This window comes from Phascolarctos cinereus, unplaced genomic scaffold (assembly GCF_003287225.1).
Source record: "Phascolarctos cinereus isolate Bilbo 61053 unplaced genomic scaffold, phaCin_HiC Scaffold_3;HRSCAF=262, whole genome shotgun sequence".
Classification (NCBI taxonomy): domain Eukaryota; kingdom Metazoa; phylum Chordata; class Mammalia; order Diprotodontia; family Phascolarctidae; genus Phascolarctos; species Phascolarctos cinereus.
Genome location: NW_027555736.1, coordinates 173252321 through 173268011, shown reverse-complemented (window position 1 = coordinate 173268011; position 15691 = coordinate 173252321). Strand labels below are relative to the sequence as shown.

General features: G+C 35.1%; 1 protein-coding gene across 7 annotated transcripts in view; it reads right to left on the bottom strand.

The window, feature by feature from the left end:
• The window catches only part of HNRNPC (heterogeneous nuclear ribonucleoprotein C), a 49885-nt gene that overhangs the window by 32510 nt on the left and 1684 nt on the right, over positions 1–15691 (bottom strand). For 4 of the 7 annotated variants that reach the window (XM_021002873.2, XM_021003026.2, XM_021002637.2 and 1 more), the window contains exon 2: positions 12014–12039. The gene's annotated coding sequence lies outside the window, so the exon portion shown is untranslated. Of the gene's footprint in view, positions 1–11279; positions 11935–12013; positions 12040–12379; positions 12541–15691 lie in introns of those variants that run through there. The other 3 variants (XM_078151299.1, XM_021002783.2, XM_021002718.2) reach the window with 3 other exon arrangements.

Below are 15691 nucleotides of genomic sequence, written 5' to 3'. Positions count from 1 at the left end.
GAGCTCTTTCATCATTACATGTAACAGATAAGTGGACATGTGCAAATTTGTGCTATTTTCAAAGACTCCAAGTTTTTCCTAAAAAAAAAAAACACCCAAAAACCATCATTCCATTTATACTACAGGTCTGTAAATCATGGAATTGCTACAATTTAAAAGTAATCAAAAGGAATTTCAATGAAATGGGAGTTGATTGGTGGGCATAAACAGGCTATATAGGATATACATAAAAACTGAACTGTGGGCAAAAAAGCAGCTTAAAAAACAAAGGTATATATGCATAGGACAGGAAAAGAAGGCAGTTAAGTCAAGAATGTAGCAACAGGAAAAGAAACACATATACTTTCCCAAAAATCATTCGCCTACTGAATCCCCAAAGAATTTATTGGAGGATATGGACTAGAATTACAACATGAGAAAGCATGGATAAGACCTCAACTACCCACACAGATTAGTAGACAATAGATACATCTAAATATCTGAATGTTTCTTATTTTTATAATGCAATAAATTTCAAAAGGCCTAGCTAGAACAGGTTAAGTAGTAAAAAGAATTTTTTTTGCAAAGATTAGGCATATTATACATCATGTTCTAAATTAAGCTTTAGAGTAGGATGAGTAATGGTTCACTATTAAAACCCAAGCAATAATGCCTTAAGATACGTGACCCTAAGGACATGTGTACTCACCTACCACATACATAATGTAATAGTAAATAATAGCTACTATATCCTCTGACAAACTGGCTACATAACTGTATATATGCCCTGTGTATTTTATCCTTAACCTGTGTGTTTATCCTTAAACAAAAAATTTCACTTCTTCCTAAGACTATCACAATTCATCTTTAAAAACTCAACTCAAGTAAATCTAGGATTGGGGGCTGGGGGAAGGGAAGACAGGACAACGATTTCAAAACCATTTAAGTAATGATTGAACAAACTGGAACATTTGGCCCAAGACAGGAAGTATCACTAGATATCTTCAAATATGTGAAGAACTGTCATATGGATTAGGGAATTTAACTTTGCATAGTTAGAAGGCAAAACAGATGCATCTGGTCTTGGGAGTAACAGTACTTGGTTTCAAATCAAAGTCTGCAATGTTACCAAGGCACTGACCAAGTCACTTTACTTCTTTAAGCTTTACTGTCATAAATTAATAGGAATACCATTACTATATGCCTCAGAGCTGAATAAAATTGTTTATAAAATCTTGAAGTGCTATAGAAATTTAATTAGAACCAATAGGTATTAATTAGCAAGAAGCTCTTGTAAACTACAATTTTCTATAATCAGAGCTGACCAAAAATAGAATAGTCTGCCTTATGAGATTTTAAGTTCCTTGTTATTATAAGTGTTTGAAGAGAAGGGAATATTGTAGATGGGATTCTTCAAGGAGGTAGAAAGTAAGGTTATGTATCTGTTAAGAGCAGACTAAGCTATGCCAAAGTTTTATTAAATATTAGAAAAGGGATCTTCTATGTAAGAAGCTTGAACTCAGCTCATTTGTGAGTTCAAAGGACAGCCTGGTCAATTTTGGTGTTAAAAGATATAATTACAGGGTGTAATTTGAAAAAGTCTGATGGAAATTCACAAGGGAAGTCTCCTAACTAAGCAGATATTTGTGAACAGCTGCGGTGAGGCAAATCTAAACTACAAATAATCCAGAGGTTGCAAGCAGATCATATTGATTAAAAGGGTCATGACAACAATGTTTGGACCATGTGGAAAAAGTTTCAAAATGTTAATCTTGGGGCAGCTAGGTGGCACAGTGGATAAAGCACCAGGCCTAAAGTCAGGAGGACCTGAGTTCAAATTGAACCTCAGACCAAACACTTGATACTTACTAGCTGTGTGACCCTGGGCAATTGCCTTAAAACCCAACTGCCTTAAATAAAAAATTGTTAATCTTTCCCTTTTTTTTTTTAAAGTTGTCCAGTATATAACAGTTGTACCTACTGGCAGCTAAGCATTGTAGAATATTAGCTAGATTTTTTTTTGTGACCTACCACACATCAAAACTGAAGCAGCAGCTAGGTAGCACAGTGAACAGAGGAATGTGAAGTCAGGAAGACCTAGACTTAACTAGGACCTCATAGACTCTTACTAGATATGTTACTTTGGGCAAGTCGCTTAGCCTTTACCTCAGCTTCTTCATCTGGAAAATGGGGATGATAGCATCTATCTTACAGGGCTGTTGAGATCAAGTAAGGAAATATTTGTGAAGTGCTTGGCAAATGTTAAAGCGCTGTTATGACAACAAAGCTGAAGAGACTGGACAAAACTGTCTCTTAAGGTTCTTTCCAGTGTCCATGTCCTTTTATGCACTAGATGATATCTAAAGCAGAGATTACATTTTTAGTGGTCTGATTACGAACAGAGCCTGAAGAAGCATCAGGTTGCTCTGCTTACTGGGGCTTAGAAAGACCTGAGTTTAAATCCATTTAATAATCCTATTCTCTAATCTCAAATAACCCAAATCAAGAGTATTAACTAAATGTCCCTTCTTGAAACTCTTCTATGATTTTTGTTTTCAAGATCACTTGTAAACCAACCCCTCTTGGTATAAAAGTGCATGAAGGACTAGTTTTAAAGACTTCTTTGGAAACCCTACTACTACCCTGCTTAATGATATTGATCCCTTCTATTATTTAGTGCTGCAATACCTATGTTCATGAAACCTAATCTATGGTAAACTTCATAACAGGTTCATGGGTTATTATGTTCCTTAAGGAGAACAAAACAATGTGAGTAAAGTCTCATCTTTCATCATAAATACTGAAATAAAAGTATAATATGGTAGGGTGTGAAGAAAAAAAAAAGCAATGAATCTGCAGAGAATATGAATGGGTTCAACTCTACCTCTACTACTTACTATCTATGTGAAGGTCTCAGTTTCCTTTTCTTTAAATGGGGAGAAGGAGGGTTTGGACTAAGTTACTTCAGAATTCCCTTGAAGCTTGAAATTTAGTATTCTTGTCTCCAAAAGATTCTAGAACTCAAGTCTTCCCAGAGAACCAAGAGGAAGAATCTGAACATTTTACAGTTACTTATTATCCAAATCTTGAATTCAAAAAGTGGTTGCTTTCAAAGGATTTAAGTATCTAGGAAGAGGAAGAAGACTTGTATGAAATGATGCAAAGTAAAAAGAACCTGAAGAAAACATGAATGTCTACAACAATACAAACAAAAAAAAACACACTTAAGTTGAACTCTGAGCTATTACAATAACCATTTTTGATCCTCAACAAAGGAAAATGAAAAATACCTTCCTTCTCTCTTCTAAGAGGCTGATGACTATCAAGGGAAAATATATACTATCAGTTACATAACAATCATTTATTAAGTTCCTATTATGTTCCAGGTACTATGGTAAGCATGGGAGATATAAAGCAAATAAAAAGACAATCCTGCTCTCTAGGAAGCTCATAGTCTAATGAAGGAGAAAAATGTATTAACTACGTATAAGCAAGACAATATACAAGTTAAGCTCAAGATGATGAGAAGGAAGGCATTCATATTAATACCACTAGAATTAAGGTCAACTGGAAAAGGTTTCTTGTAGAAGATAAGACTTCAGCTAAGACTAGAAGGAAGCCAGGGAAACCAGGAGGTGGAGATTAGAAATGAGGGAATTGCAAGCATTGGACAGCCAGTGATGGGAGTGTTTTGTTTGAGGAACAACAAAACCAGAGTCAATGAAGTGGAGAGTGCGTAGGAGAGGAGCAGCTAGGTGGTACAGTAGACAGAGCATCAGCCCTGGAGTCAGGAGGACCTGAATTCAAATCCGCCCTCAGACACTTGACACTAGCTGTGTGACCCTGGGCAAGTCACTTAACCCCACTGCCTAGTCCCACCCCCCTCAAAAACTGAAAGTATGTATAGGTAAGAAAGATGTAAGACTGGAATAGTAGAAGGCCAGGTTATGAAGGTCTTTAAAAGCCAAACAGGGATTTGTCACAAATCACTGTTTTCACTTAACTTTGTCTTTGAGAAGGAATTGTCAAAGGCTGGTGGATAGAGAGAAGAACACAAAGCGTAAACATTCAGAAATGACTGACAGAGAAAACAAAAGACTTTTAATTTTTAAAAACCTTTTTTAAAAGATGAAGGTCAACATTCCAAACACATTATCATATTAGACATCAAAGAACTACTTTAAAACAGAAGTGCTACTTTGTAAAGATGGTGGAATTCTGGATATTACTAAATGCCAGAAGCTGAGAAGTTTCAAAATAAAATTTAGATAAATTCACAAAAGATCTGTAATGAGTTAAAAGAAATTGTGCCGTGGCAATAGATGTTGAATGTTTATTCAAGTATAATCACATGTTCTACACATGATGCCAGTCAAAAACAAAATTAACTACATAATGGATTATGGTCTGGACTACTGTGGCAATTCTTTTGAGAACAGATGAAAACAAGAAACTGCCTAGACCATGCTTGTAATGAAAACATGACAGAAATATCCTCCCCCCAACCTTCTATGATTCCCAGACCACCTGTCTTTACTTTAGATTCCCACATGCTATCATTTCTCAGTTGTCTTAGTCCAGGAAAATTAACAAAGAAAGCATACACAGTTAACATTTCTACCAGCTTTTCAAATTTTACAATTAAAATACTTGTAAAACAAATTACTTCCCTTACACAATAACTTTTGTAGTTCATCTTGGACTTCCAATACCTTTGTTTCTATCACTTAAACATAAAGCCTCTCCCTCTTTTCTTTCTTTTTTTAAGGCAACTAGGGTTAAGTGACTTGCCCAGGGTCACACAGCTAGTTAAGGGTCAAGTGTTTGCTCCGAGCTCAAATCTGAACTCAGGTCCTTCTGACTTCAGGGCCAGTGCCACTGTGCCACCTAGCTGCCCAATTTATTTCTGTTTAGCTAAATTTCTACATACTATCCAGGGAAAAAAATATGAAAACACCTGTTTTCCTGAATGCTATAGGCCAAGAGAATAAGTGCTAAAAGGCCAAGCCCAGATGGAAAATCTTGGCAACAAAAGCTATTTGCTATCCAAACCAGAGTGGTTAATAAATACAGAGCTCAGGACCAAAAAGTCACTAGGTGATAAAACATGAGTCACAATAAAGTAAAAATAAAAAATGGACCTCAACGTTGGCTGGTTTCCTTCTTCAGTAAGGGGAAAGAACTGGAGGCTGTGGTGCTGTAATTGTCTACAAGTATTAATTTAACTGCTGTATTCTATGTATTCTTTCAATTCTACGAATTAAAACACAAGAATTTCTTAGAACTATTAATATTTTCACTATAGATGAAATCAGAAGACAAAAACTGCAACTAAGTGAAAAGATGACTCAAGGAGTTGGAATCATCATGCACCCTAAGGCAACAGAGGATTTCATGGAAACCTTAGAATACGTGCAATGCTCTGATGAGCTTAAGTAAACAATCGTGAAAATATCTGCAGATTACACATCTACATTTGTTGTGGCAGAGAAATACTATTTAAGATCTGACATGGACCTTCAAATCAAGTAAGCCAAGCTAACTTGATACTCCGCGACATCAATGCAAAGGTAAGCACATGGAATGACAATTAAAAACTACACTGGAAAATATAGCTAGATATCAAGAAATAAAAGAGTCCGGAGATCCATAGATTACTCAGAAGCCACAAGCTGGTTTAAAATGAATACTTTCTTCAACAGTTGAAAGATGTTAAATGCACTGAGCACTGACCATATCATCATACCTGAATTTTAAAAATGCAATTCTACAGTCAATTTTATCACCAGATGGCAGCAAAGAGTTAAGAATGAGAATAAAGTTGGCAATTCCAGATTGTAACCGATTTAGGATTGCTAAAACCATATGGTCTTAAACTCCTCAGTTCCATTTTGGCTGTAATGACACACAGACAATTGGGCTGGTAAACTACAATGACAACACAGCAAATCCCTCAAGATTCAAAGAAAAAATCCTAAGTAAAAGTTCAACTTCAGTACTTCCTCTGCCCCATAATCATTTGTTTCCCTTCCACAAAAAAGCAAAATGCAAGTAAGTGGTAAAGATTCAGCTGGCTAAATTTTCCAGACCAATATTACTGGCCCACTTATATTTACTGGTGTTCAACAGACACTTGCTTCAAAGTCCAAGAACTGGGAGAAAACCAACAGATACAGCTTTAAACAAAGAAGGAACCTTCAACATTAGGCACTTCTGTTACTTCAACTATAAATCAAGACTTACTTGGTCTTTCTTCTACGCTCACCCAAGATGCTCAGACACACCATTTGGTGGTGACAAGGGACATTAAGTTCTTAGACATGAGCTTAAAAATTGATAGAGCAGGTTCCATGCTGTCTAGCCTGTTCTATTATTAGAGAATTAGAGTGAAGAAAATTTTCACACTGTAAGTAACAGGAATATGAGAAAAACCTGACTCAAAACTTATAAAGTGAGAAAGAACAATTTAAGAATTGTAAAGTAGAAGACAAAACAATCCAGGGCATGTAATCTATTATTACCATTTGTAAGGAAGAAACTTATAATTAAATTTTAAAGTAAATTTCAACAGGCTTAGGGAGCTAGCAGACAAAATGGCTAAATTTGCATAGTTATAATATATGGTATATCTAGGCCTCCTGAATTTGACTGCTATAAAATATTTCATATTTTTTCCTTCTTTTATCCCAAATTAGAAAATTTTATTTAAAATTAACATGAAGTATCTTTAATGTTCCTAAAACTATAGACTACTATAAATACATCAAATTGCTTATCAGAACAGTAGAGATAGGTCTTGAATGATTATTATTGGGAAACTCCAAAGTTATGTCTCCTTTGAGGAAAAAGCATCTAGTCATTAACATAAACATATAACTTAGGTGTCTATTTTCCTGACAGATTATGCTTCAGACTGAGCTCTTCGATCCCTTCCAATTATTAACCTTATAAATGATTCTAAACTCCTCAGATAACTCATATCAAAAAATAATTTCTTAAAGTACTGGTCAAGAGCTAGATTTGCATATAAATAGAAATAAAAGAATTTTAAAGTCATCTAGGTCTTTTGTGTTAAAAGAAGCTATATATAACATGACCCCAGGTGGAGGGTAAAGGACAAGGTACACAAAATCTACCTTCTAATTTGTTTTCCTCTTCTCCTCCTACATATATATCATTCAACCTATGACTTCAACAAATTCACTCCTCAACTTTACCTCCGCCAACTTCCATTGAAACCCTACCCCCAATCCTTTCTGATGTAATCTATACAATTTAATTAAAACCAAACACCATAAACTTGTGTTGGCTCCTAGCAATTTAGAATATAAAGATTTCACAATACTGAAAACTTTATCAATGTGATACAGACCTTCTCTGCCAGTTTTTAATATGGTGCTCCAAACATAGAAGCTTGATAATTGTTTACTGTTATAATTTGGCCTAATCAGCAGCCAGAAATTAGGAAAAATTATGAAGTACCTCCTTATTTCCATCCATTCTACCATGTCATCTTTAAACCTTGTAACCAGTATTTCATACTAAAATAAAATGATATTACTTTCTCCAGAAATGGAGATTTCACTAGCTCATGAAGACTGTTTTGTCAGTCAAGCAACACAAAAGAATTTGAGGGTCTATCACTGAGTCATCCATGAATGGCAAATCTCTGGACCCTAGTTTCCTCCTCAGTAAAAATGGGGCAAGGGTGGGGGAGGTTAAGACTAAATGACCTTCAGCTCTAAATCTAAATATAACCTATCTAACCTAGCATTACACTGAAAAGGCCAAATAAAAACTTCAGCTTGTCGCAGTGGCTAGAGTACTAGACTTGGGAATTAGGAAGACAAATTCAAGACTTTCTAAATATGTAAAATGGGGGGAGGGGGAGAACAGCTAGGTGAAGCAGATAGAACACCGGCCCTGGCGTCAGAAGGACCAAGTTCAAATCAGGCCTCAAGACATATAACACTCACTAGCTGTGTGACTCTGGACAAGTCACTAAACCCCACTGCCTAGAAAAACAAAAAATAAGTAAAACGAGAGAGCACTTATTTCACAGTGCAGTTATGAGGACTGAATGAGAATGTAGGAAAGGTGCTTTACAAACCTCAAAGAGCTACATTCAAGTTTTTTTTTCCATAGCATAATGAATACACAATGAGCATCACTTCAAAACAATGTCCCCCACCTTTCCTTTAACCACTCCTCTATGTACCACTAGTTTAAAGTAAATTAATAAAGCCAGAATTTCATTCTACTACTTTTTGGCTATAAATATATATACAACTTTTAAAAGATACAATGGTACTCTGCAATTCCAATGAATTCCCACAGAAAGTAAATATGAAGACTTAAAACTGTTAACAGAAACTATCTTTTTAGCAAGTATACTTTTTTACCTATTACTTAAAAAGGAGAATGTTCAGATTATTGCAATTACTTGCAATATAATGCTTTCTACTCTTGGATAAGGTCTATACAAAAACAGACATGAAGATTATAAAAACTGTCATAACACGCATGTCACTTTCTCTAAAAAACTCAATTTTGTCCTGAGCTGATACTAAGGAAATATTGGAAGTTATTCTATTATTTTAAACTGCTGTTCCTAAGTTAAAACCTCTATGTTAAGATCCAGCCCAGAAATTATCTAATCATACATCACCACTGACTCAAAGGCTTCTAGGAGGCTGCATTAATTCTGACTTCAACTAAGATGTCGATTAAACTATTAATTTAACCCCCAGCAGCACAGAGAATCTTCCAGAAGCATTTAATCAGAATCAAACTAGCCTTTTTTAGTAAGGCTTTAACTCAGCATTGATCCAGGTGGCATGGAACTACCTCTTCTCTCATTTTTCCTAACAACCACTCAGACTAGAGCTGATTATGGTACTCAAGTAACTATAACTGATCATGTGACTGGTTTCCTAAAGCTACCAAACACTTTTGAAATCTTTGAATGCCTTGTCAGTAAACTAGATTATCTATATTTTGTGGCAAATGCTTTCAATTGTTTTTTATTACATCAATATAAACTCTTAAAGTTTTTTGCTCATATGACCATCTGCTTAGCCACCCCTGCAATGGACTGAATCCAGGTGGCTGATATATTTTAAACCAAAATCATACCCAAGCTCAGGCAAAATGTAAATAAGACAGCCAACTAAACTACATAAAGCATTAATTCTCCACAGGCTGGAAGGGATGTTTATCTAGAAGTGTAGCTTTGGGGAAGATAAAGAAAAGATAAAGAAAATTCATGGCATTCCAACTTTTCCTTAGTGAGATATTTAGTCTATTCATTTTTAAAACTGAATTATCAAAGGGATTAACAAATTGACAGCCTAAGTATTTCACTAACATAAAAAATGTTAAAAGACCCTGCCTGAAAGATCTTTAAAGGCTTCCAGGGGGGATTCTAAAGCATATCACACAAGGTGAAAAAGCATGGATGAGTAGATCTGTTTATCTATGTGGATGAAATCAGAGATTCATGGAAACATATCATCATTAAATCATATACACCTTTACACAAAGAGCCAATTTTTTTTAATCATTTTGCTTTCTGAGATTACACATCCTACCATTACCCTCCATAAGCATGGATAAAATTAAAACTTAATTTATAAATATTATAAAACAGTTTGTGGAGATTTTGGCAAGAACTAATTTGATCCTATTCCCTCCTTTTCCTTTACTTTCAAGTCAGAAATGGACAATTACTACCTCTGAGCCTTCCCACTGAGTTTATCAAGTTTATGAACCAATAATTTCCCAGAGGTGGCCGTTGTCATCTAGCCAACCTGTTTGTTACTATAATTTTATACAAAAGATGATGCCAGCACCTTATTCCAGAAGGCAGCACATTAAAATTCTAGTTCCAAGACTCATGCTTTAAAGGGAGCTAAAGGAAGCCATGTATAGGAAAGAGGTAGTATGTATATACATAGTTATCAAGACTAGAGGTTTGCTGTCTTCCTTATTATCAACCTCCCTCATACCCCAATCCTTTTATCACAAGCTTCTCAGACTTCAGGTGGCCTTTTGCTGATTTATTACATCTCACCTTTTTTCCGTCATTCCTGTTTAATTTAACCAGGTTTCACTGGTATAAGTTAAAAGTGCTTTATGATTGTTTTGTTTTGGTTTTTTGAAAGGGAGGAGAAAAGCAAAGTTTATTGAAAACAGAGCCATGTGATAATTTTGCTAAGTGTCAAGACTTCCTGTTGTATAGGTTTCTAACAATAAGAAATTTGTCAAAGAATCTGGTTGCTATTGAATATCCAACACTACATGCTGTTTAAATAATCTTTCTGTACTTTTTAATGTCTAAAACACTACAGTCTAGTCACTGTACCTATTGGCAGCATCCTCATTTCTAAATATATAACTGTCATGAATGTATCATGTCAGAAGGGCCTATCCCATATTATTCTAAAATAGGGCCTAAACTGAGCATAAAAATCACAGAAGGAATAAATAACAGTCACAGCTTCTTCCTGTGAATGGCTATAAAGGCTAAATTTCCCCCCCCTACTTTCAAGGAACTGAGCAGCCTATCTAGAGCTATTCAAACACTTATGGTATTTTCATTTACAAACCATTTTAGAAACTCTACTCAACTTTGTGTAGCTTGTTTGAATTTTTTAGGTGCTTTGTATGATTAAATTATAAAGAGTTCATAACAAATCACAAGATTCAAAAAGATGAAAATCAGATATATTCCGCATCAGATGCCTCATAACATACTATAAATCTAAATATATACCCGAAGTAATTTGAACTAATTTAGGTAAAAAAAATCTAAATTAGTGAAGAATTTTGAGTTCTATTATACTTAAAGAAATTCAATTTTCCTATCACCAAACAAGGACTAGAAAATCTTTAAAGTCTTTCACAAATCTAAAATTTTTTCATTTTAAAAGCACACCCAAGTGTTAGCTACTGGAGGTCCCTTGGGTCTTTAATTAGCAGGTTATATATGACTTATACTTTTATTAACTGATATTAAAAACTGTTCTAAGATATTAAGGACACTGCTTAAAAATCCTAAAGGCAAAGTTTAACTCAACTCTTTCCCAATTACCAAATTCCTACATTAGTCCAAATTAATAGTCTTACTGGATTTGTAAGCGTCAAAATAGAAATGAAGGTGGTCTTTCCTAGGGAAAAGTCTGTTGAGTTCCAAAGTGAAAGTATAACCTAAATGTTATTTCCACAAGACATCAACATCAGGACACTTGAACTTGGGAGTATTTCCTAGTCTTTTCAATGAAACCAACTGGACCTCACACCTCTTACCATCACCCAGGATGGGTTTGCATCTGTTCCGAAGAACCCTTTTGGCTCCAGGTGATCCTGGCTGCTGCTGCTCCAGACTGGGCATCCATGGTGTTGCAGCTTGTAGTTTGTGAGGGGTTGTGTACATGAAGAGCAGGAAGGGATTTCAAGGGGCATAGGAAGAAGATGGCTTTCTGGGAAAATGCCATCACCAACATAGGTGATCAGTAGTACCACACACATTTTATTGCAGCACAGTTTAAAAATGTAACAAATGAAAGATTAAAAATAAAAAATAAAAATAAAAAAAATTAAAAATACAGACGTCCAGAGATGCTCTAAAACAGTTAAGTTATAGATCAGGAAAAATTAGGTCACAGACTTAAGCAGCCAGTCAAATTCTTTGAGTGTGGGGAAGGGGATGGGGGTGAGGGTGGGGTTGGGAGAGAAAAGGTTTATGGGATCAATCCACTTAAAAATGCTAATGCCTCAGCTCTCTCCAAGATTGCAAAACTCCCAAGTCAATCAGGAGATAGGAGAAATGCTCAGGAACATTCAGAAAAACTCGATTTAATCTGGTTAAAAATCAGCAGTGCCATTATCATCATCATCATCACCACCATCATAAGTATAATAATAATAATAATAATAATAATAATAATAATAAATAATAGTAACTAGTAACAACAATAAAAAGGAAATCAGCGGAAAGTCAGGAAAAATGAAAAAAAAAATTGGAATAACTTACTGTAGCTGAAGATCAAAAAAATCTCACTGTAAAAAAACAAAAATAAAAATAGCCCAGATTAGAAAAACGGGAGGTGCAAAAATGTCAAGTCAGTAAAGTTTTATTTCTTTTCTCTTTCCAAAAGCAGTTTCCACAAAAACCGCAAGGGTAAAGTTCTCAGTAGCAGACAAGCAAAGCCCTTTTCACATCATCATTTCAATCTTAAAAATACATGAGGAAGTAGAGAGGTCAGTTTATGAGAGGCTAAAAGGCTCCTCCTCCTCTAACCCAACTGCTGCAGAAAAAAAATAGAAATAGAAATTTTAAAAATTACATCTTAAATCCAGGTCTTGTTTTCGAAAACAATTTTTAAAAAAAAACACCTACAAGTTTGCCGCAGTACGCGCCAAGTTGCATCATTATGTTTAAAATTTCTTTACAAAATCAGGCTTTTGGATGGGAGTGTGTGTGTTTTGGAAGGGCAGGGAGGGGAGGTTAAAAATCAAAGCTGAGCTCCAGTGAGTAGGGATGGGGTTCGCCTTGCTGCCCTGTGAAAGGAGAAGGGACAGATTGAGTCAAAGTTCCTCAGAAATGCTGTGCCCTAAAACCCCCAAGACAGAAGCACTTCACTGTTGGAAAGAAGTTTTAAATTCAACTCCAACCCCATTCTGGCAAACATAAATATCCCACTGGATACATAGGATAGAGATGAGCCTCTTATCACCCCCATTACCTCTACTGTCTTTTTCATAATTCTTAAATGGGAAGGCGACCAGAATAAATCAAGAATACACTGGGGCAAAGGAATATACCTTAAAGAGACTCAAAAAAGATTATATGTAAACATGCATGTTTGTTATAAGCAAAGTTAGGAAAAACTGGCCACTGAATGGAGAAATGAATTATTCTATAGTAAAATAAAGGTTTTTATTAAGACTATATTTTCAAGTTACTTCATCATGAAAAATACTGAAGGCTCATCTCCAAGTCTAAAGACATCTCCGAAAGTAATAGTACACTACACAAACGTGTATTAAGGCATGCAAAACAATTAATCCAGGTGATACTCCACAGGCCACAAATTATCCATGGAATCACTGAGTTCTTAAAAAAAAAAGTAAACAGAAAGGGAGGAAATCCCATAGAATAAGTATGAATAAAATGCAGGGACTTATTGTGCTTTCACATAAAGCACCACTTGGTACCAATGCCAAAGACAAATTAAATTAACAAGCTAGTTGAACCACTAGTTTGTATATTAGTATCCAAGGCTTCCTATGAATCATACAGCACTGTAGTAGATTATGGCTCACTAAAAAGGTTATTGCTTCCTCTTAAAAGTCAACAGGGTATACTGGATGTTAAAAATAAGTAAAACTAGTTACCTTACCTACTATGACACGTTGAATTAGGAGACCCTGACTTTCCTCTTAAAACATAAATGGCAAGGACTTCTGATAACAGACCACAGACTCAGAATTCCATGTTTATCAGTGAACTTCAGTAGATTTACATTATCTACAACAGATTCTTTTTCAAATCAAATTTTATCTACCACAAAGAGAATTAGTTTAGAACACCAAATATAAAAATTATTTGGAGCCACAGTGCTTAAAATTTGAATTGTCAACTTCAAGATCCATTTGCAATAGTATCCCTTTGCCCAGAAGCTAAAATAGAGCAAGAGGAACATTACAAAGAGATATAATTAATCTTTTCAACACTAATGCTTACTCAAGCCCATGTTAGATCTTTTGTTAAACTGATGAAATTACAAAAGGAAAAATATATCGAGAACTTTGTATCCCTTGATGGCAGCTTTACAAATACATCAGAATCGTGCTCTCTATACATGTGTAAAATTTGTAATCAATGAAATTAAATATTTCCACATTATCTTACTAAAGGGATGATAAATTCTTTGGCCTAATTTTATGGTTTTGTTTTTTTTGAGAGAGGAAGGGGAGGTTGAAATTTTATTTTATTCAATCCATTCTTATCTATCAGGCTGTGTTTACAAGAGTACAACAAATTGGGGGGGTGGGGTTGGGTTGGTTTGTTTTTGCTTTTCAAAATAGTTCTATCTTGCCCCAAGCCATTTCTATGCCTCGGGCAGAAGTCCTTATCACCTTAACATTCCAAACATAAAATGACAACAGAGGAAAAATCAAACAATACTGAATCTCAAAAACAAATCCCGAAAATAATTTAACTGAAATAGCCTAGTTATTCAAGAGATTTTTTAGGATATTTGTTCATTTACAGAGTGCTTTTTTTTAAGTAACTTCGTTAAAAAACCCCAAAACAAAAGTTTCCAACAATCAACTCTGGCCCTGGAGAACAGCTGAGAAAATGAACTTCTATTTTTATTAGTTAGGGGTATTATGGGTGTGTATTATTTCATATACTATTAGTTGTAGCTGTGAATGGTTTTGAAGAACCTTTATCCCCTCCTTTTTTAAACCTTTATTATTTGATAAAGGGCTTTCCATCATGTACCTGTAAAAGATTATCTAACTCTATCTTCATTTTAGATAAACTGAAACTCCTCACAAATGTTATTAGTAACTTGATCAAACTTACAGCGGTGACTAATTCTCTTCTTCTCCCTCTCAATCCAGGGCTCTTTATTTGTACTACACTGCCTCCCCATGGAATGTTAATTCCTAACCTTTCCTTCACAGTAATACTTCACAAGGAAAAATATATAGGTAACTCTTTTTAATAAATCAAGACCTAAAACTTTCTTTTATTCTTCAAATGTGATACTATATCTAAAATCTGGTCACATACAGTGTTAACCATAATCAAGTACCATATTCTTAAGGTTTTTTTACCTATTGCAGAGGAAGGAGTAAGGAGTAAAACATAAAGAACACTAAATGTTTTTTCCATTCCCTCATCTAGAAATGTGTGAGGCTGGACTATTTGAAATCCAAAATCTTTAAGATGGTAGAGACATGAAGAATAAGGAATACGGAACATGTTGAGCACAATATGCAGGCAATGTCTATACCTCTCTTCCTTTCCTCATTTCTTCCCTTAGACAACATTAAAATGTTGCCTCTACCCACCCTACTGTAAGGTAAATCTAGATAAGAGTTTTTAAAAACTAGGTCTGTGGCCAGCCAAATAGTTTCAAAGCAACATTTAAACTGAATTCTTTTCATTACATGGTGCTCATGATGATGCAAGGATCCAAAAATGATCCTCCAGTATTCAGTTAGAATTAGAGTCCACTTTAAATTTTCATCTCTTACTAATCGTTCCTGACAAGTACACCTAGATGATTACATTCATATGGAGGATGGATAAAAGACTTCCTATTATAACAGTTTAGTCCACGCTCTATATTCTATTTTTAGAAAAAGTTTAGGGACAGCTAGGAGGCTCAGTGGATAGAGCACAGCCCTGGAGTCAGGAGGACCTGAGTTCAAATTTGGCTTCAGACACATAACACTTACCAGCTGTGTGACAGGGGGCAAGTCACTTAACCCCACTGCCTAGCCAAAAAAGCAAAAACAAACCAAAAAAAAGAAAAAAAATTTAATCACAAATATTTGTGAGTTACTTGCCCTCCTCCACTATTTTCTGTGTTAAACTGGTAGAACAAAGGATCCTTTTATTAGTGTTCTTAACAAGCAGCTAGGGGGCACAATGAACTCTATGTTGGTCCTGCAATCAGGATGACCCAAGTTC